General features: G+C 46.0%; 1 pseudogene; it reads left to right on the top strand.

The window, feature by feature from the left end:
- The first annotated feature begins 373 nt into the window (after nucleotides 1–373).
- Nucleotides 374–12,161, top strand: LOC136503131 (uncharacterized; annotated as a pseudogene).
- Nucleotides 12,162–18,899: the final 6,738 nt, after the last annotated feature.

Genomic DNA, 18,899 nt, shown 5'->3' with positions numbered 1-18,899 from the left:
ATAGTCAATAATAGATTTGTTCTCTTTTGAAAGTTTTTTTTTATCATAGATCACATCAAATGTGCTACTTCTGGCACTACACGTTTTGCTTTCTTTCTAGATCGAAAAGCTTAAGTAGAGAGATTTATTCTCTTTTGAAAATTTTTATCATAGATCACATTAAATGTGCTACTTCTGCAGTTTAGTTATGTGAGTACTACATGTTTAGCTTTCTTTTCTGGATCTAAAAAATAGGCCATCCTTTTCATGAATTCATCATTGGTGCAGGTACTGTTTGGACAAAGTTCTCTTTGATGCATCTTTAGAAGACTGGTTTTGCAATGAATGCAATCAAAGGCATAATGAAGGTTCTCACAGCAGGTCCTGCAAATCAATGCAAACTCCACAATCACTAACAATGGATCAAGCGTGCTCGACTTCATCCTTAGAGATCTCTTCAAAAGCTAAATTCGCTCTTGAGGCTAGTGTTACAGAAGTTGAAATTTCTGATACTGTTCAAAACTTGAGAAAGGACAACCCAAAAAAGCGTAGACGTCTCATTCTAACTGGTGACGATGAAGATGAAGAAGAGAAGGCTGAAGATGTCTAGCAGGAAAATGTCAATCATCAACCTCTTAAGTGTAATGAACCAATGGTTAAGGATTGGGTAAACACTGAATATTATTATGTGGAAGAGGCCGTACAAACTGGAGACTTTAATGACAAAAATCTCATAAATGGTAGGTCAACGAAGCGGAGGAGAAGATACATAGTTGAAAATGAAGAGGAAGACGATATCGAAGGTGCTGAGTCTGCTCTGAACAATGCTTCAAAGTGGTCTTTAAATGACAGTGCAAAGATGGCGTCACAAACTCCAGTTGCAACAGACCATTCTCTCCAATCCAGACCATCTGATTCAGAATATGCCGATCGACAATATCATATTTGTTTGCAACCCCTTGATGAGCCTGTTTGGAGGTATGTTAGATGATCTTTTTCTTCGCTGAATCAAAGTAATATTCTTGTATAACATGTGATGCATCGTACCATATTTTTCTTCTCTGAATAAAAGTAATATTCGTTTGTTCTTTGAAAAAAAAGTGATATTCTTCTTTTTTGTCTGAAAATGTGACGCATTCTTTTTTAATTTGAACAGTGGAGTCTTTAAGATAGACAACAAAGTGTTTCTTAAGTTGGATGCGCACTTGTCAAACAAAGCGTGCCAGAGAGTTCATGAATTGTCAGGATTGTTGCAGCCAGTAGCTGAAGTAACGACGCTCTCTCGGTCGCAAGCCTGGCAAGACAGATGGATATCTTCAGGACCTACTGATGACAATATCGGGTTATTTTTCCTCCCACATAGTTCGACGTGTGTTTGCCTCTCTAATGATTTCCTCTTCCGATACCCAATGTGATTCTGGTTTACTAATATTCTCATTTCATTCCAGGCAAAATGAGGAATTAACCAGACTTAACAGAATTATCAAGAGTGATGATGCCTTACAGGTTACTGTTGGTATTGCGGAGTTACTGATATTCCCCTCTGTCCTATTGGCAGAACAATATCACCCCCCCCCCCCCCCTCCCATTTGCTAGATGATGCAAACACCTGTTTCTTTTCCTATTTAACCCTTTTGATATGATCCAGCGTTGCTTTTGATATATCCTTGTCATATTGGAATATTTTTCTGACCTTTTCCTATTACTGAACAAATTCTTTTGATTTTTAGTTTTCCAAGGGAAACACTACCTGTGGGGAGTGTTTAGGCAAAGAAAAGATATTCTTGACAATGGTGTTCATGATGAAGAGCATGATGGTTCAGTGCATGCGACAGGGGAAAGGCAACATCAAGAACATGATCTTTTGGACCAACAAGATGAAGCATTGTATGACTTATTAAACAAAGAAACTTTTGCTGTGAAGCATGTTGTGGATGCTGAGGATCAACTGCAGGTGGAGGGTGACCCTGAGGTACAAAATGAACTCCTACCGTTGCTGGGTGAAAAGGAGTGGGCTCGGAATGTTGCCATGAGTCTGAAATAATGTTAATGAAAATGATTTTTTTGTAGGGCACTAAAAGGTGGACCACTATACTTATGAGGTGCAGTTTTAAAAATATTATCATGGCAGCTGGAGTTCTGTCAGATGACGCAAAAGACAAGGTCCGTTCTCTTGGTTTCGGTGACTTGCTGGATCTCACCGTAGAGAGCCTTCAAAGCAGAGAAAGAATCGTATGGCTGGCAGAAAGATGCGACGTTAGCTCTGAGGGCGAAAGATTTGTCATGAAAATTAACCCTGGCAAATCACTGGAGATCACACCAGAGTTGGTGCATGATAAACTTGGTATCCCTCGCGGTTGCGGGGACAATAACAGTTGCCTGTTGGGTAGCAAGCTAACTGCTAAAGAAAAAATGAATGAATACAAGAAACTATGTAATGAGATGAAAGAAGCTGGTTTTGTGGTGGATTTTGCGATCAAGCCAAAGACCAAAGATGGTAAGAAGCCCAGAAAAGAAGAAGAAACAAGGATCAAACTGGATATTTTCATCCAGTACATGAAGGGAATCAGGGATGTCGATAAGCAAGTCAAATGTTTCTTGTGTATTTTGATGAACCGGCTTCTGCTGCCCACTACTTCTGATTACATTACAGGTGAGAACATAGCTTTTTGTTCTGACCTGGAAAGGATGGAAAAGCAGGATTGGTGCAAGATCGTTTGTCAACGTCTGAAGGATGGTATCTCCGAATGGATGCGAAAGAAAGGAAAAGAAAATGCATCAGATGCCACTACTGATTCAGGTTCTTTGTCGAGTGCCTGAGGCACTCGGCAAAGGCCAAATTGCACTCGACAAAGCCTTTTCCGAGTGCGGCACTCGGAAAAGAACACACGGCAAAAAATTGATCGGCAAAGCCTTCTTTGCCGAGTGTCTTTTATCGGGCACTCGGCAAAGAAAAACGACCGTTACGGCGCCGACCCCGTTGACGGTCTCTTTGCCGAGTGCCAACCCTGTAGGCACTCGGCAAAGATTTTTTATTTTTTTAAAAAAAAATTCTTTGCCGAGTGTCCCTTGGCCGGCGCTCGGCAAAGTTTGATTTTTTTAAAAAAAAAATTCTTTGCCGAGTGCCCTCTGGCTGGCACTCGGCAAAGTTTGAATTTTTTTTAAAAAAAATTTCTTTGCCGAGTGCTCTCTGACTGGCACTCGGCAAAGTTTGAATTTTTTTTAAAAAAATTTCTTTGCCGAGTGCCCTATGTCTGGCACTCGGCAAAGTTTGAATTTTTTTTTAAAAAATCTTTGCCGAGTGCCATGGTCTTGGCACTCGGCAAAGCTGGAAAAACGGTTTTCCGAGCGCCTATTTTTCTAGCTTTGCTGAGTGCTGTGACCATGGCACTCGGCAACAGGGTCCTTTGCCGAGTGCAACACTTGGCAAAGTGACCCAAAATGGCATTTTTTGATTTTTTTTTTACATTCTATCATGACAAATAAATTCATACAAACATATATCACATATATATCTCATCCGTCACATATATATCTCATTCATCACATATATATCTCATCCATCACATATATATCTCATCCATCCACACATCCATCGGCACATATCCATCCATCACAATATATATCACATATATAATAATAAGTGCTCAAGTCCATCTAAATAAATCCACAAGTCCATCAAAGTCTGTCGACGCGGGACCCACGGGATACCCCGCAAGGAAGGGAGAAGATCTAGTCTAACTAGGATTCTCTCTATGTAATCCTAGTAGTAATATTACCCTGTAATTCTACTATGACTCTACATTGTAAACCGACTAGGACTCTGGCCTCCTGACTATATAAAGGAGGGCAGGGCTCCTTAGATCGAGAGAGCTGAAGAGACTTAGATAACACAACACTTTACAATCAATTCAACGCAAAGGCTAATGCCAACTGGACGTAGGGCTATTACTCGATCACGGTCGAGGGCCCGAACTAGGATAAATCGACTGTCTCTTGCGTTTACCATCGAGTTCTGCATATGCTGAAGCCCGAACAAACTGCCCCGGGTACCCCCGTGGTAGACTATCGGTGGTGAAACATCGACAGCTGGCGCGCCAGGTAGGGGATTTTGGCGAATTTGCATCCGAGAGCTCGACGAACCTTGACAACATGATCTTCTTGATGGGATCAACCTTCATCTTCGGTTCATGGATCTGCGAGGCAAGCGACGATGGCAAGCTCCAAAGTCGTCTCCTTGAAGATTTGGATCACCTTGAAGACCTTTCTTTTTCGACGACTACGACAGATCAACTCGCCGGAAGATTCGCGCAGCTCGTGATGTCCGATTCAACTCAGATTTCACGGCTTTGCGCATCCGACTCAAACTCAGGCTCCGCATCCGAGATGCAGTCTTTACCGAGTTCTTTCGAGAAACCAAGTTCTTTTCCGGTGGGGCTCCAGAACGCGGCCTCGGCCTATCAAGAATACAACTCGGAGTACACTCAGGGTCCTTTTAAGAAGTCAGGTCCTTTTCCGTTTGGATTCCACAACATGGCAAAATCTTATCAGGCACGGCCCGAAAGATCCCTCGATCCGGTGCTTAGAATGCCACTAAAAGGAGCTCAGGAAGGTCTCGTACTAACTATAACATCTCAAGACTGCATCGTCCACTGGCCAGGTTCTGTTCCTGAGGACAACGGTAACCAACTAGTCGGGACGACGACGACAGCAATTCTACCCTACCAAGAAGGAGACTCGATCTGCGACCTTGAAGCCTCTACTAAAGTTATCAATGACTATGATAGTGTGGAAACCGACGCCGATAACAGAACAATTCACGCACGAGAAGTATTCATGGTTCGACGTCCTTGATCACCATTGGTCCCCCAAGAAGCACCCGACATCAGGTCATCGGATGAATCTGAGTCCAACATATCACCCTTTATCCAGGGGCACGATGGTGAGACCGAGAATCAGAAGCAAACTAGAGAAAGAAGAAACAAATTGAAATAAGGACGCCAACACCGCGCTAGGCAGCGCAAGGAAGCTTGGATCAAATAAGAGTCAGATCTGGCTGAGTACGATAGAAGAAAATCAGAACAAGAAGTCGAAGAAAGACGCGCGGCGAATACACCCTACAATAGGATCCGAGAAGCACTAGAAGAACTCGGAGCGACATCACTTCCCAGTGAAAAACAGGAACAGCTCCGGGACCTCCTCTAGTCAGCAGCCCTAAGGACGCACGACGGAAGGACCCGCTCAAGACTACCTACTAGGTCAACATCTCATAGGAAGGAAGATCAAAATCAAAGGAAGTCCGCTTTCGAGAGACTTGGACCAGGTGGAAGTCATAATAGGGAAAGCAGAAGGGACCATAGTCAAAACTATCGAGTCGAACAACCAAGGAAGATCAGAAGCGAAGCACCCATTTAGACATCCCCGTAGAACTACTCTCACCAAAACGGTAGTTGGCAGGAAGGAGGTGCCGAATCAGAATACAAAGAAGCCGGAACGCACGATAGATTCCCCTGTTTTGCAAGCAGACTTGCTTCAATACGACTACCCCACAAGTTCAAGCCGTCCAACCACTCTAAATATGATGGCAAGACCGAACCAAGGCAGTGGCTCAGGATTTACTCGCAGTCGATTGAACTAGCCGGAGGAGACGACGATATCAAGACCTTGTTCTTTCCCATGGCCCTAGAAACCATGCCCCTCCAATGGTTTGATAAATTAAACCCAAGGTCAATCAGAAATTGGGAGGACTTGCAAAGAGTTTTCTGTGAAAATTTCACGGGTATCATTACGCACCCCATCACCCACGCAGAATTAAAAGGACTCAAGCAGAAAGGGAGCGAAAGTCTCAGAGATTACTATCGATGATTTGGTGAACTACATGCTCAAGTACATAACATCACTGAACGAGAAGTAATCGAAGCTTTCTCTCATAGAATCATGGCTAGGTGGCAATTTCAGGACTTCTGCAAAGAAAATCCGAGAAACAATGAAGAATTCAGACATTCGGAAAGAAAACGTGGACAAGACAACCCGGACAAGCAAAATCATCGAAACATCAGACATCAGGAAAGAAAATGTGGACAAGACAACACCGTAGTGGTGGCTGACAAATCAAGGAAGTTTTCCAAACCTAGAAGGTATGACGACATTGAAAACATGCATTGCATCTGGCACCCTAAAGGAAATCACACCATCGGAAATTGCTACACCTTCAATGATCGATACACAAGAAAAGATAATAAGGTAAACACTAAAGAAGACAATCAGAAAAAAGATGAAGACAACCACGAAGACAAGGGATTCCAAAAATCTAGGGGGATAGTAGCAGTGATCTTCGCTGGGGCCCCAGATTCCACAAGCAAACATCAAGAAAAGCTAGCTCTACGAACCATCATGGCAGCAGAACCGGCTACTCCAAGATATCTCAATTGGTCACAGTATCCAATCCAGTTTTCAAGAGAAGACCAATGGACTAGCATAGGAAACACAGGCCATTACCCACTGGTTCTAGATCCAACTATCGTCGGTATGACTGTCACAAAAGTACTAATCGATGGGGGAGTCGGACTAAACATCATTTTTTCAGAAACGCTAAGGAAGATGGGACTACAACTCGTCGGGATAATTACACCAACAAGCACCCCTTTTATGGGATAGTACCCGGCAAGGCGGCCATGCCACTTGGACAAATCACTCTACTGGTTACTTTTGGAACTCCCTCAAACTACCGAACAGAGTTCATCAAGTTTGAAGTTGCAGACTTTGATTCATCATATCACGCAATCCTCGGGCACCCAGCACTAGCAAAATTCATGGTGATACCGCATTACCCGTACCTAAGGCAAAAACAAACAACAAAAAGACAAAACATATTAATATGCTCACCTAGGAGCACACTACCTACAACTTGAGTACCTAGACGAGTACTCGATTGGCGAGACTTCTTGGTAGCAGACAAACCAGAAGAAGAACAATCCGCTCGCCCCCTTTTTCCGACACTGCGAGGAGCTTGAGGAACTAGATGAGGAACATACTCTACATATGTGTCAAGAACTATGGAAGAAACACCAGGAAACATCGTGGTGGTTTGAAACTTACTGGTTAAAGGTGCCCTAGCAAGATTCTCCCCAGTCTCCATAATGGCAGGGCAGTCATCAAGGGGGATCGGATCAATGAAGTTACGCCCCAATTCCTATAAAAGAGTAAAACAACCAGACAAGAAAGATTAAGCGAAAAGTAGAGACAACAAAGGAAATACGAAAAGTACCCGCATAAGAAAAAATAACTCACAGCAGGAGGCGGGTTGTTAGCACAATACTCAGGGATAGTATGCGGGACGACGCTTACTCCTTTCAACATCTTCTGAAGGCGCTCGAGCACCTCCTCACCAGTCAACTCAAGGGCAGGGACCATATGAGAAGGGTCCTCCGCCCCAGAGTATTCAAACCCGTAATTCTCTCGCTCCTTCAGAGGTTGAACATGGCGGCGAAGAAAACTAGAAATGATCCCGAAGCCAATCAAGCCTTACTGTTTTAGAGCACATATCCTCTCAAGAAACGACTTGATCGCCTGGAGATCATCCACCGTCAGGGGATTCTTTTCCCATCAGTCATTAACCACGGGACTAGAACCAGAATGAACAGCAAGAGGAGGAATCATATTGGTGGCATAAAACCAGTTGGCACGCCAATCCCTCACAGAATCAACCAAGTCATAATCAAAGAATTTACTCTTACGACCCTGATGAAACTGAATCCCGCAGCCACCAAGAACATGGGTGTCATTGCTGCGGGGTCGGGGCTTCAGACGAAAGAAGTAACGAAAGAGAGAAAGAGAAGGAGGAATTCCAAGAAAAGTTTCACAAAGATGAACAAAAAAAAAGATGAAGGACAACATTGGGAGTAAGATGGTTCAAGCTAATCCCAAAATAACTAAGAAATCGATGAAGAAAAGCAGAAGCAGGAAGGCAGAGTCCAGCATGGATAAAAGGAGACAAAAAGAACAATCTCACCAGGGCCTGGAGTTGGGACCCGATGCTGGCCTGGAGCTCTCCATTCAGCAATCTCCTTGTCCTGGATCAGGTAATCACTGACAAGCTCGCGCAACTGGTCCTCAGTCGTAGTTGGAGCCGGCCAGATCTTCTGAGCAGCCCTCATGGCCATGAATTCTTGATTTTCAATCATAGAAAGCGATGCCTCCTCGTCTACAAAGGTTGCCTGGGACTTGCTCGTTGATTTCTTCCTACCCATATACTAGCGAAAGCAATAAAGCACTAAGAAACGATGATGCTCAGACGGCGGCGCTCAGATGACGACGACAATGGCGGCGGCAGAGTTTTGAAGACTAGGGTTTCAAGGCGAAAGCAGGGCAGCAAAGAAAAAGAAGAAAGAAGGCCTTTAAATAGATTTTTACAGCAATAAAAACGCGGCCCACTAGGCCCATTTAAACACGGCATGAGAACGCAACGGTCCATTTCCCAACACAACTGACACAGCTGAAATGACGGACGTCACACTTCTACACAAGGGTACAGTTCAATGGGCAGATTTCAGACTTATCCATCCAGCACTACGGCAGAGTTATCATATTGCTACAAAAAGAACTCATCAACCATGAAGCAACGAAGGGTTACCTCACAAGGAACACAAGAACTCGGTTCTTATAGAAAGAACTCAGGAATATCATAAACAACCAGGACATCAGCAGAAAAAAGAATGACAACTCAGAAGAAAAGATTTTCTCCATTATAAATGACTTCAAAAATACAAGATTACACATCTTACAAGACCCAACGAACTCGGTACTACGACGAGCAAGGTAGCAAAAAGGAACCCGGACACAACTAGGCTCTAGAACGACTACGTGTTCCAAATTGCTACTCGGTAGAACAAACCGCACTCGGCTACACTATTTTCTTCAAAGGACGAACGCAGTACATCCGAGGCGGAAGTCAGCAGCATGGCAGGACAACATGGACCAGGGAAGGTCTGCAGGCATCCGTCTACCCAAGTCCGATGTGACGCCAGATCAGGCGTTGATCTGCACCAGACAATCGCAGGGCAGGCAAGGGGGATCTACCCAGAACTACTGGATGAAGGAACGTATCCCACATCACAAGACTTCCTCCAACTACCGCCACGTACCTCCTGGTACAATGCTGCTGCGAGATTAGTCTACCTCTAATCTCTATCACAAGACTCCCTCCAGCTACGATAAGATATACAAGAACTACAAGATACGCCCAGGGGCTGCTCTACTTCACAAACTATCATACTCATGACTACAGAGATTTCAGACCACGCAATAAAATGCTCGATAAATCAAAACTGTACACCAGGAGGGTATTTATAGACCAAAGAAGCGGTGCACATGGACCGGGAGCACCAACAGAATAAAACAAACAAAGGACATAGTGAAAAGACAGAAATCAATGAAAGAGGACTCAGGCATGAAGGAGCAGTACTCAAGGACGAGCATATTCGGAAGAATATACCAACACTGTACAACTCGTGAACAAACAACATTTACACTCAACCACCACCATACAACTACATCTGACAACAGCAGACTACCAGAGAATATGCCAAGATCCAGTTCTTTTTTAATAAAAGAACCCAGATATATGCTCGGGGGCTGCAACAGGAGAGGTTTTCAGTTCTTTGAACAACTCAGATTCAAGACCCTCCAACTCTTTATTCCAAATAGCAAGAGGCTCGAAGGCTACACTCAATGAGTGTACTTTTTCTTCAAAAAGCGCACATCACTCAGAAGAATTCTTCAAAACAGGAGTTTTCAAAAAACATAAGATTCAAGACCCTCCAACTTTTTGTTCTAAATAGCAAGAGGCTCGGGGGCTACACTCAGTGAGTGCACTTTTTTCTTCAAAAAAGTGCATGTCACCAAGAAGACTTCTTCAAGACAGACCACTTCAAGGCCTCAAGACAAAAAGAACCCGGACCGAGCTATATCCGAGTTCTTTTTTATAAAGAACCCGGGTATATGCTCGGGAGCCCTTCGACGAAGAATCAGAGCAATTTCAAGACAAGACCCTCCAGCTCCTTGTTCCAAATAGCAAGAGGCTCGGGGGCTACACCCAGATGGGAGTACTTTTTCTTCAAAAAAAGGGGTACACACCACCCGAAGATCTCACGAAGCGCTACACGGTTTCGCTCAAGAAAGCACTCGAACGACGCTTGTTCCTACTCGGTAAGACCTGAAGGAACAAGACGAGGCTTCCAGAGCTCAACCATAAAGTGCTCGGGGGCTTGTCGATGCTGGACCCACGGGATACCCTGCAAGGAAGGGAGAAGATCTAGTCTAACTAGGATTCTCTCCATGTAATCCTAGTAGTAATATTACCCTGTAATCCTACTAGGACTCTACATTGTAAACCGACTAGGACTCTGGACTCCTGACTATATAAAGGAGGGCAGGGCTCCTTAGATCGAGAGAGCAGAAGAGACTTAGATAACTCAATACTTTACCATCAATCCAACGCAAAGGCTAACGCTGACTGGACGTAGGGCTATTACTCGATCACGGTCGAGGGCCCAAACCAGAATAAATCGACTGTCTTTTGCGTTTACCGTCGAGTTCTGCATACGCTGAAGCCCGAACAAACTGCCCCGGGTACCCCCGTGGCAGGCTATCGGTGGTGAAACATCGACAAAGTCCACAAGTGCATCACAAGTATATCACAAGTACATCACTAAGTGAACAATAAATGAAAAAAATACAACGTGCACTCATCTCGGCCACTGCGACTGTGGTGAAGGCCCAACTCCATCATTCGAAGGTGCATGAGGTGGATTATTCGAACCACCGTCAGATAGAGACTGCACAAAGGAGTAAAGATTGCATGTGAGACAAGATTATTTGGATAGCTAATCTAGGAAGGTAGAGGCCATACAAGCAGAGTGCCAGCTGCCAGGCACTCGGTAAACATGCTCTTTGCCGAGTGCCAGCTTTTGACACTCGGTAAACATGCTCTTTGTCGAGTGTCAGCTGCCAGACACTCGGCAAAGAGCGTGCCAATTTTTTAAAAAAATATTTGCCGAGTGCCTCTCCGCTCGACACTCGGCAAAGTGGTATTTTTTATTTAAAAAAAGATGCAGTGCGGTTTAGGGTTTAGATTTTAAAAAAAACACCTTTGCCGAGTGCTCCGATCTGACACTCGGCAAACCGGCAACCCTAGTCCTTTGCCGAGTGTCAGGGTCTGGCACTCGGCAAAGAAGTTTTTTGCCGAGTGCCTACCCGCTGGCACTCGGCAAACCTGGACGGCAGGCGGCGGCCGTTACCTGACGCCATTTTTTGCCGAGCGCCAGTGTTTGCCGAGTGCCTGACACTCGGTAAAAAGGGCCTTTGCCGAGTGTCTGGCTTTGCCGAGTGCAAGCCTTCTTTGCCGAGTGTATATCGTTGCCGAGTGCGGCACTCGGCAAAATAGCTCTTTGTCGAGTGTCCGACTTTTAGCACTCGGCAAAGAAAGTTGCACTCGACAAAGGCCCTGTTTCCCGTAGTGTGCAGTCCCTACGGGTTGCACAGCTGTGCTGCCTGTAAGAATCTTTAAAACCATTTTTTTTTATGTACAATAAAATAAAATTTATGTTTAACACTAAAATTGTGGTTGACAGATATCGTACCTAGACAATCTTCTCCCGGAGCTTGGACAGGAGAAACCACACATCAAGCACTACAGTAAAGAGAAACTTATGAAGATGCTAGCACAAGCAAATGAAAAAGATAAAATGGAGAAGTGCAAGAAGGATAAAAAAAGAGAATGAAAAAGATAAAATGGAGAAGCACAAGAAGGATAAAAAAGACAAGTGCAAGCAGAAGATGTATGATAACCCAAAACACAAGGTACAGAAGCAAGCATGCATGTTCTTCTTTCTTCCTGTAAATCCTGTCTTTACACGTGCGGCCTTTCCTTTCAGGAATCGGAGCAGGACATAGTGGCACAAATGCCATCACTGAAATATTTGCTCAAGCCATTTTTGGAGAATGTGCCGGATATTCTCCGAGATGAGATAAACACTGCAGTGGAGAATCATCAAACTAAGATAAACACTGCAGTGGAGAATCATCAAACTAAGATGTTTGAAGAGATGAATAGCCTCCAGTCAGAGGCAGTTGTAGAAATAAAGAAGATTGTGGGAAACTGTAATATGATGTCTGCCATGTAAGGGAGAAGATATGCAAGAAGGCAGAAAACCGTTTGCACGGAGCAGGTTGGGGGCTCGCACGTCGGCTGAACTGCGGAGGTAACGCACGCCGGGCGAGTAGTAACTATTTTAGAAAGTTTGATTAGGGACTTTGTTTAGGGACTCTTTATATCTGCTCTCTGTAAACACCGAAGGAGTTATTATGGGTTAATAGATTAATCTTTCCTCCCTATTTCTCCTCCCTGTTATTAGGTTGAAGGCGCATAAATGTGGCTTTCTCTGACTTCTCCATTTATAGAGAAGCTCAATCTCTATATCAAACAAGAGGCCTGAAATTATCATGGCCTTTCTAGCAGCACGTATCCATAATTTTGCATCAACCAGAGATAGAAAAGAAATAGATGCTATGTTGAAGCAAAATTCACACTTTTATAACATCTATAAGAATGTTGAAGGGCAAAATTTGCCACACATATATATTGTCCAGAGTTCAAAGATGGAGTTTAGGTATCCCAACCGTGAACAGTCTTTGGCAAACTTTTTTTCCTCAGTTTTCCCATAGCTCACACATATATATTTGCGCTCTTGATAATTGCGTCGTTGTGCCTACCTAATAAGGGGCACCCCTTTGAACACTTAGGAGAAACACGTTGGGTTGCACTGCTTTGGATCCCTGACAACACCCACATTTGATTCAACCCTCCAATTAAATATCATTGCGAGTAGTGCTACTTTGGCTGCACCAATTGCATCTGTGCGGCTGTACCAGTTGAGCAGGCAGTTACAAAAGCTGAAGGCCATCCATGTGCGATCGTTCAGTTCCAAAGCTGAAAGCACCAAAACTGCAGGGAAAAAGCTTTTTTTTTTCTCGAGTACGGAGGAGAGCTGCGTATCATTGTATTAATAGAAGAAGATAAAGTCATATGTAGACCCACCCACCCACACACCCACCCACTACTTCAAGAAAACTGAATCACTGGTTTAAAACAAAAGGACGACTCGACATCTAAAGCAGTCCTTCAAACTGCTCCTCCAGCAGTGAGCAGGGAGATCCCCTTGGCTCCTGCCATGCTCCACCAATAGACCTCTTTCCTAGCTAAAGCCAGTACCGTATTTACATTTGGGGTTGCACCATTGAAAACACAATCATTTCTATGCTGCCAAATACTCCACGCTCCCAAAATGACTAGAGAATTCAGACCCTTCCTCAAATCTCCACTAGCAGCGTTATCCACCTTTCTCCACCATTCATCGAAGGACTGATCAGAATGTTGTGGAGCAAGTGATGCAACAGGAGGGAGAACCAAAAATCTCTTGAGAATACACAGTCCACAAAAAGATGCCGAATATTTTCCTCACGTTGATCACAGAGAAGGCACTGTTCTAGATGAGGGAGACCCCTCCTTGCCAATCTGTCTGCTGTCCAACATCTGTTGTGAGCAACTAGCCACATAAAAAATCTGCATTTGGGGGGAGCCCAGGATTTCTAGATTCTCTCATAAGGTTCAAAGGAGACTGCTCCCTAAAAAAGGGTACCATAAGCGCTCTTTGTTGTATATTGTCCCGAAGAAGATAACCTCCGGACATGCTTATAAGGAATACTTTCATTCTACTCCACAGAATTCATGATGTCCCAGAGGTCTAGGTACTGAAACAAGGCTATTGTGCATATTTCACCCTGTATGTTCTCTATCCATTTCTCCTCCGTGAGGGCCTCCAACACAGTACGCTTACTAGATCTTCTTTTAGGGACCGGTGCAAAGATAAGGAGTGCTATGTCCTGAACTCCCTTTGTTGTAACACGGCTTCAGCGGGTGGCGAAGGCCTCCGACAGCGAGGTGTCGCCAAGGCGTCTTCAACCGTCTTAGGGCGGAGACCTGGCGCTGACTAAAGGAACTTTCCTGGCTATGCTCGTAGGGCACTACACGAGGCTTAGCGAGCTTGTCGCGAATTCCGCCCAGGCCAGGCACAGACATCTCCGACCTATGCTCAGGCGGACGCCGCCTCACTTCGGCTCCGCCCTACCTCTGAACTAATCAAGCAAACAATCTTGCCTAAGTGTGTGCAGGTACTCAAGCGCAGGCACCCGTGGTCTGCGCGAGCGCGCCAGCATGGCCCCCGTGCGGCCGGGCGGAGACCTATGGATGATGTCTCCGACTGGACCGGCGGAGACCCGCCAAGGCAACGGCGCGCCCCCGAAGACAGAGGCTAGCGTCGGGAACCACGGCCCTCGCGCGGCCGGGCGGAGACCTACGGATGATGTCTCCGACTGGACCGGCAGAGACCCGCCAAGGCAACGGCGCGCCCCCGAAGACGGAGGCCAGCGTCGGGAACCACAGCCCCCGCGCGGTCGGGCGGAGACATACGGATGATGTCTCCGACCGGACCGGTGGAGACCCGCCAAGGCAACGGCGCGCCCCTAAAGACGGAGGCCAGTGTCGGGAACCCAGGCCTTTGGGCCGAAGACCGAGGCACGGTGGGCCGACCGCTTATGGAGGCCCGTTACTTGAAGACGGTGTGGTAGGATTGCCCCACAAACAAGAGACTAGTGGCGGAATATTCCAGGAATGCACTGTAGCAGGTGAGGGGCATTGTAATAAATTCTGTCAGGAAGTAGTTGAGCCCTATAAATAGGGAACACTTGTAACCGTGCGGGATGATGGTGAATGAATTAATGAAACCCTAGCTTTCCGTGCCAACTTCCCACACGCTCACCTGTCGTGCCTATCCCGAGCCTCCGCCCGAGGGCGACGCCTGGCGGGCGGAGGCCTCTGTCTCCCTCACGCTGTCCGAAACCTCTAGTTTCAACATTGGCGCCCACCGTGGTTTGGCCAAGACAAACCAACGATGGCAGGGAAAAGAAAAACCACCACCAGAGCAGCAACGACCATGGGTCAGAGAGGAAGGCCTAGGCGCACCACTCGTAGCACCTACGCAACCTCGCCAGCGGAGGATGGCACCAGAGCAGATGCCCAGGGTCAACAACCGGAACCCCAACATCTAGAGATCCAAGATCCAGAGGCCCAACCAAACTCAGGTACAACACTCGAGCAAGAACTGCAACAGTTGCAATCACAGTTGCAAAGAGCGCAACAAGAGAGGGACAGAATGGCAGCAGCATTCGCAGCTAATCAGCAAGCTACTCAAGCATTAGCACAAGCAGTAGAAATAAGACAGCAGTTGGCAGGCCTACATGCTGAGATGCTAAGTATGCAGCATGCAGTACCAGCGTCAACCTCCGCGATCCCAGCCTCCGCAGTAACACCAACTGCAACCATGCCTCCGCTAGTGATCAGCCCAACCACGATGCCATCTCAGGCAATGCGGAGGCCTATCGACCCCAAGTCCCCACTCTCTGAAGGCATACAACAATCGCCATGGCCAACGGCGTACAAGCCAATCACACTACCAAAGTTCAACGGAAAGACAGACCCCCATCAGTTCATTATGAGTTACGAGGCAGCAGTAGCTTCCGCTGGCGGAGACGACGCCGTCTTGGCAAAGTCATTTGTTATTGCTGCCGAAGGTGACACGTTGGCTTGGTATTCCATGCTCAAACCAAGCACGGTCTATTCTTGAGAAAACCTCCGGGACAAGATATTGGCAAACTTCAAGGGGCTAGCAGCACAATCACTGACATCCACAGATCTATTCCAGTGCAAACAAATGTAGGGAGAGACACTACACGACTACTTTCGGAAATTCATGCAACTAAAGGCGAAGGCACCAGACGTCCCAGAAGAGATCGCCATTGAAGCAGCGATCAAAGGGCTCTGAATCGGGCCGTTCGCAGCACACCTAGCAAGAAAGAAACCAACTTCCATACAGCAGTTGTACGACGAGTTTGAGAAGTACTGCAGATCAGACAATGACCTCTGGAAAAGGCTGGAGGAGCAGGGTCAAAACAGACAGCAAAACAACAGCAAAAACTCACAGAAGAGCTATACGAACCAAAACGCATCAAATCAGAAACCAGGCCAGGGGCAGGTGCTCAGCATCGAGGGTCAACCTCACCCCGAACAAGGCCAACTGGCAGGACCAGCAGGGCCGGAGACCCAGACCAGGAACCAAGGTAGGCAAGGTTACCAAGGCAAAAACTAGAACAAAAACCACAACCAGAAACAACGCAGGCCATATTGCGTTTTTCACGGTGAAAGCGCAGGGCACAGCACCAAAGATTGTCCAAAGACAAAGGAGACACAGGAAAGAATGAAGAACAAGCAGACCACCCAACCTCCGGCACAGCAGAACGCAAGAGAGGTCAACAACACCTACACAACTGGCCACCAGCAGTACTGCCTGATGTACCCAGCGCTAAACGCAAACCAAATACATCCCTCCACACTAGCCTCCGCCTATTACCCAGAATTCCTACCAGCATGGCGGTCAGCGCCCTCGCAGCAGCCTACGGCGGGCAACTATAGGTTGGAGGCAAGCCTGACCTACATCAACCCAAAAACTCCCCACATAACCTACCTCGAAACAAACCAACAGCCACAAAACCAAAGCAGGTTCGAGTATCCGCCGCAATAGCTGCAAATGCAGCAACTGCCTCCGCCACCACCACATAACCAACCCACAACACCAAAAAATGAGCCAAACCCAGAAAACCAAGTCAACCCTCATGGAGCACTGCCAACAATAGGCATGATACTGCCAATCGCCGGAGGATCATCAATGGAGTTTCAAACAAAAAAGCAGAAAAAGAATCACCTCCGCCTGGTAAACAACGTAGCAGTCTAGGGCCCAGCAAAATACACAGATTGGTCCAGAGTCCCAATCATCTTCACAGAAGAAGATCTCCAGCTAGAAAGCTACGCTCACACAGACGCAATGGTGATCAAAACAAACATAGCAGCATGGGAGATAAGCAGAGTGTTGATTGACACTAGCAGCTCAGCAGACATCATTTTTGCAAATACCTTCGACCAAATGAAGCTCAGCAGGAATCAACTACAGCCCTCCGAATCCCCTTTGATAGGATTCAGAGGCAAGCAGATACAAGCACTAGGAAAGATATCACTACCAGTGTCGTTTGGAACCCAAGCAAATGTTAGAACCGAATACATAACCTTCGACGTCGTCGATCTGTATTACCCATACAATGCTATCTTGGGCAGAGGATTCACAACCAAATTCAACGCTGCCCTGCATATGACCTACCTATGCATGAAAATACCAGCACTCCATGGTATTATCACAGTCCGAGGCAGCCAGAAAGAAGCAAGAAACATAGAAAAGGCAATCTACAGAGCCCAAAGAAACATCAATGCAGTCGAGTCGGCAGACAAAGAACTAGAGCCTCCGGATATGCCCAGAGGAAAAACAGATATGGCAGATCAAGAAGAAACAAAGCTGATCCCTCTAGAAAAGGAGTTACCAGACAGAAAAGTAACAATCAGCTCAGAATTGAGCAAAGCAGAGGAGCAAGAGCTCATGGAAACTCTAGTAAAAAACAAAGACATCTTCGCCTGGTCAGCCTCCGACCTCCAAGGAGTCAGTAGGGACATCATACAGCACGAACTGGATATCAATGAAAACATAAGGCCAAAAAAGCAGAAGCAAAGAAAAATGTTAGAGGACAGAATCCTGGCAGCAAAGGCGGAGCTGCAAAGATTGCTAGATGCAAAAGTCATTAGGGAAGTCAAGTATTCAGAATGGCTCGCAAACGTAGTACTGGTACCAAAGAAGAATGGCAAAATGAGAATGTGCATAGATTTCACAGATCTGAACAAAGCTTGCAAAAAAGACCCTTTCCCATTGCCAAGAATAGATGCCTCCATCAACAAGGCAGCCAGATGCCAGAGGTTTTCTCTCCTCGACTGTTTCTCTGGGTATCACCAAATCTGGATGAAAAAAGAAGACAAAGACAAAACAAGTTTCACCACTCTATTCGGGACATACTGCTACACAAGAATGCCGGAGGGCCTAAAAATGCCAAAGCAACCTTTGCTAGAATGACAAAGGAGGTTTTGGGCTCACAGCTAGATAGAAACATCATAGCCTACGCCGACGACATAGTGGTCATGAGCAAGAACAAGGATGATCATGTCTTCGACTTACAGGAGACCTTTGCCAACCTAAGGGCAGCTGGCCTCCGCCTCAACCCAGAAAAATGTATATTCGAAGTTACAAAAGGGAAGATGCTCAGATACATCATAAGCAGCGAAGGCGTCAAAGTGAACCCAGACAAAAACAGAGCAATAATGACAATGGCAGAACCCAAAAACAAGAAAGAAGTGCAAAAGCTGACAGGAAGAATAGCAACGCTCAACAGATTCATCTCAAAGGCAGCATAACGCAGCCTACCCTTCTTCCAAGCCCTGAGGGGCGGAGACAACTTCAAGTGGGGGTCCAAGCAGTCGGAGGCATTTCATAACTTGAAAGAGCATCTGGCAAACTCACTGGTAGTCTCCGTCCCAAAACTAGACAGCCATCTATTGCTATATGTGGCGGCCTCCGACCATGCAGTCAGTGCAGTCTTAGTCCACGAGCAAAAAAAGGAATCAGGCAAGACTCAAAAGCTAGTTTATTTCATCTCAGAAGCATTGTCCGAAGCCAAGCTAAACTACACTGAGGTAGAAAAAATTACATACGCAGTACTGACGGCATCAAGAAAGCTAAAGCACTATTTCCAAGCCCACGAAATCTCAGTTCCAACATCGCTGCCACTACAAGACTTGCTCAGAAACAAAGAGGCCTCCGGCAGAATAGGCAAATGGGCTACAGAGCTATCATAGTTTGGCATCTCCTATGTCC

The sequence above is a fragment of the Miscanthus floridulus genome, chromosome 14 (assembly GCF_019320115.1).
Source record: "Miscanthus floridulus cultivar M001 chromosome 14, ASM1932011v1, whole genome shotgun sequence".
Lineage (NCBI taxonomy): Eukaryota > Viridiplantae > Streptophyta > Magnoliopsida > Poales > Poaceae > Miscanthus > Miscanthus floridulus.
Note: the sequence above shows the minus strand (reverse complement) of the source record. Positions and strands in the feature narration are given on the sequence as shown.